Here is a 4,058-nt window from a genome sequence, read left to right as displayed (position 1 = left end):
CCGGAAGTGAAAGGCGTCACGGTGCTGACCCTCGCCGGGCATACACGGGTGCCTGCCGCCGCCATCTTTGCTGAGGGCGGCCGGGCGGCGCTTCCTGTTTCCCTTGGCCCGGCCGGGAGCTCCAGCGCCGCGCTGCCGCCATCTTTACTGCGGGCAGCCCCGCCGGTCCTGCCGCGGGCGGCTCTCCGGGACAGCCGCGGCGGGAGAGGGAGGCGGGGACGCGCTCCTACCCGGGAGCGGTGGGAATTGAGCGGGATTCACCTTCCCGCCTGCGGTAGTGTGAGGAGGCCCATGGGAGGTTCACTAGTTCTGTGGCTCCACAGGTAGCTTCTAATCAGAGTATGATCCGTGTTTCTACTACGAGGTCGATATGAAGAAGTATATAAAGCTGCACGAAGCTTATAAAGCTGGTAGCTACGCGTGTAAGTACGTAACTGGACAGGCTCTGCAATGGCCCTGCACTGAAATACATTATAACTTCTGTGTTGCACACCTACAGGGTGTGAGCATTCAAAGTCAGGGCAACGTATGGCTATGAGGAGTGTTCGTGAAGCAGGGTAATTCTCCAAGTAGTTTATTCTGGATATCCAAACTGAGTTCTGTGAGTTCTACCTTGTGTTCCTTTTATTTTAAGGTATGAAGAAAAAGAAAATCACCTGCAGTAAACAGCTCTTCTTGTATCGACACTGGAGATGATTCTGTAGGCAGGGACTGAGTAATTCCATGCCTTCCCTTCCTTCAGCATCATGGATGTAAATGCCTAAAACAACCACAGTCTCTCTGATCGTAGCATAGTGATATTAACACCCAAACAGAGTAACAAACTCTTAGAAATCTATAGAAAATTGAAGGTTTCAAGAAACTTTTGTAATTATTTCAGTATAAGATTTGTCAGTGCCACTTAGGCTACATTATTAGTGTTGGCTGAAGCGTTCTAGATTTTCCCCTTTTTGTGTCACATGAAACGGCAGGATTGAGAATGCTTTCCATGGACAGAAGTGTTGTGGAAGTTTTAAGTCTGTCCAGTGTTGACTCACAGCTGGAACACTGGAGTGATGCTTATGGATGGACAAACCTGCAGTTGCTACTGAAACGGGGCATGTGAGGGAGCCCCACTCTTGGTCCTGGTGTTACTTATCACAGAACTCAGTTCTTATAAAGGTAACAAACTTTATCTTATGCCCTTTGCCACATAGGGTAAGGCAGGGGAAACAAGAGGTGCACCTTAATTCTTCAAGGATATGGATTCATCTCTGGGGAGCTCTTCCACAGGCAGTGATGATGTGAGGCAAGACAAAAGCAAAAATACATGAACTCAGATGTACAACATACAGCTTACATTTAAATAACACAGTTTCCCAAATGGCTGGATGTTCTATTTACACATTTTTCTAAAAATATATAACAGATGAAAAGACAAAAATGAATAGATGACAAATGCAGCTGTTCTCTCAGAAACTTGTTAAAGCACCTTGGGTAGACTGGAAAACTGATCAGACTTGTGTTTGTTTTTTAAACACCGTCTGTATGTAAAACACTGTTTACTTAGTAATATTTGGAATTAGAAATCTACAAATGAAATGCACCATGTATCAGCACTGTAGTCAAATTCTCAAAATACTATTTGTTATTTAAATACCTGCAGAGAAGAGTAAGACTATCAGTTCAAATAGATGAAAAGAGGAAATGAATGAAAACTAGATGAAATTTTTAACATGCTTGATTTATTGCTCACGAGTATTTTGAACTTAGCAACAAGATTTTTGATTACTTGGATTGTCTTTTATGTAAATGCAAGCACACATGAACATATCAGGGATTATCTCCATGTATAAATGACAGTAGAATTAGAACTCAACTTGGAATGGCTAAATAGGGAATGGTGGCCATTGACATGGTGGTTTCATTACAGAATACACTAAAATTATTTCCAGGTTACACAGCTCAAAAGCAAAAAAAACCCCTAAACTAGCAAAGCAACGAGGTAATTGCTAAGAAGTCATAAACCCACTCAAAATAAACGCTCCTGTTTTCTTTTTAAAACAGTACACCTTCACATTTTGTACTAGAAAAATACTGGAAGCTGCAATAGAGGTAATAAACATTCTTGATACTTAAAAGTTACTTTTCTACTGCTATCTACGAAGATGGAAGTATTTGTAACTTATATAAGTGGAATGTACACCAAGAAGTTTTGAAGTGATTGCAATGCATTGTAGTTGTTTTATTATAACATATAAATTCACTTAGACTTATATAATGTGCAAAGAAAGTGTTTTGACTTGCACGAACAGACGCCCATCTGAAAATATATTTTATAATCTCATTTACAAAAAAATAGATTATGAATCATTCTGAATAATAATTTTTCCACTATTTTTGCAATTTGTTTATACACCAACAGGAGAGGGACAACAGCTAGGACAGCTGGCAAAATGACAGCCTAAGACATGGTAAATAGACACAGAAACAGCAATAATCTGTTCTAAAATAATTAGACTGAAATGGTTCTACCAAAGAACAGTCGCGTTTCTTTCAGGTAGATATAGAAATCTTTGTACAAATGCATAAATGTGTACAAGATACAGCGAAAGAGAGTCCAGATATTGAAAATGAAAGAATATCAAATCTTTGTTTAATCAAGGCTGCTGTAAAGCTGCTTTGTGAGGAATTTTTTAATGAAAATTGAACTTGTTTTTGTTAACAGAAGAGTTGTATTTAAATGCTTTCTTTGTTCCTATCTAATTTGTTTCCATTTTAATACATCTTAGAGTTTCTATTAAAGAAATTACTCCTTTCTTAGTTTGTTACCAATATGTTCAAATAAGATTTTTAAAATTGGTTGAGAACGTAGATGCATTAATTTCATGTCCCTTTATGATTCAGTTTGTGTTAGTATAAAAAAAGAAGAGTACAGAGAAGCAAATGGTGAAGTTAAGACATTTCAGTCTTTTAATGAATTTATAAACCACTCTCACCTGCTACCACTTGAAATCCACAGGCAAGAGCACTTCATTGATACACACAGAGGGTGCAGATGGGAAAGGGGAGGAAGGTTTGGCAGACTGCATGGATTTAATTTTCTAAACAAAGGCGATTACAGTGTGTGCATTCTAGGCGGCAAAGTTCAGGGTTTGTTTTTCCTTCACCTCTATTTGTAGCCATCTCTTAGGAGAGCAGACTAATGCAAACATGGTGTCTCTACGCATATTGTAGACAGGTTAGTATAATAAATCTCCCCATCACTTTTTGCCACTTTTGGTGTAAATGATATATAAATCCAAAGATAACAAAGCTCTTTCTTATAATCTGTACTAACTCCTTAGCTGATGCAGAAGTCCTTGTTGATGCCTCTGTTCTGGGGAAACTTGTAGGGAGTTCCAGTTGTCCATATATGTAAATCGGGTACTTCCCATAGGTGAGGTTTACTTACTGATGAGTGAGGAACTATTTAAATTGAATCCTTTGTAATTGTTTTACAGGCTGTTTTCTTGTGACTGTTCAGCAGAGCTGGTCAGGAGTCAGCTTTTCTCAGGGGTAGGTATTGTAGCCTGTAGGCAGAGCCAGTGTGGTGGTGGGGACAGACCAGACTAGAGCTACAGTAGCTCTTCCTGCAAGAGCTTTGCAAGTTCACAGAATAAGTGATGTGATTGGGAACCACTATACTATGCTTAAGGATCAATGAAAGCAAAGACATTGGCTTATGGAGACCCCAAAAACATAAAGAACGAATGGGGCTGATGAAGAAAGCAGTAGTGTCTTTGAGAGAAGGGTGGGATGAAGAGAAAGCCATTTTGAAGCTATGCCACAGGAAGACCCAGGCTACTGCACTTTCTCAGGGTGGGGGAGCCATAAAAGTCTGTTGAAGCTCTGTAAAGAGTTCATGCTGTAGGCCTGAAGAGATTTTTGGTTGGTAATATAAGACATTTTAAGTAGAGTTTTAAATGTTCAACCCCTTCACTTACATTCTGAAAACACAGTTTTTCAACAGTGTGCACACATCTGGCAGTTGCAGGAAACTGCCAGTTCCTTGACTCTAGAAACATATTTAACATTCT

This window comes from Sturnus vulgaris, chromosome 3 (assembly GCF_052056855.1).
Source record: "Sturnus vulgaris isolate bStuVul1 chromosome 3, bStuVul1.hap1, whole genome shotgun sequence".
Classification (NCBI taxonomy): Eukaryota; Metazoa; Chordata; class Aves; order Passeriformes; family Sturnidae; genus Sturnus; species Sturnus vulgaris.
This window is presented reverse-complemented; position numbering follows the sequence as displayed.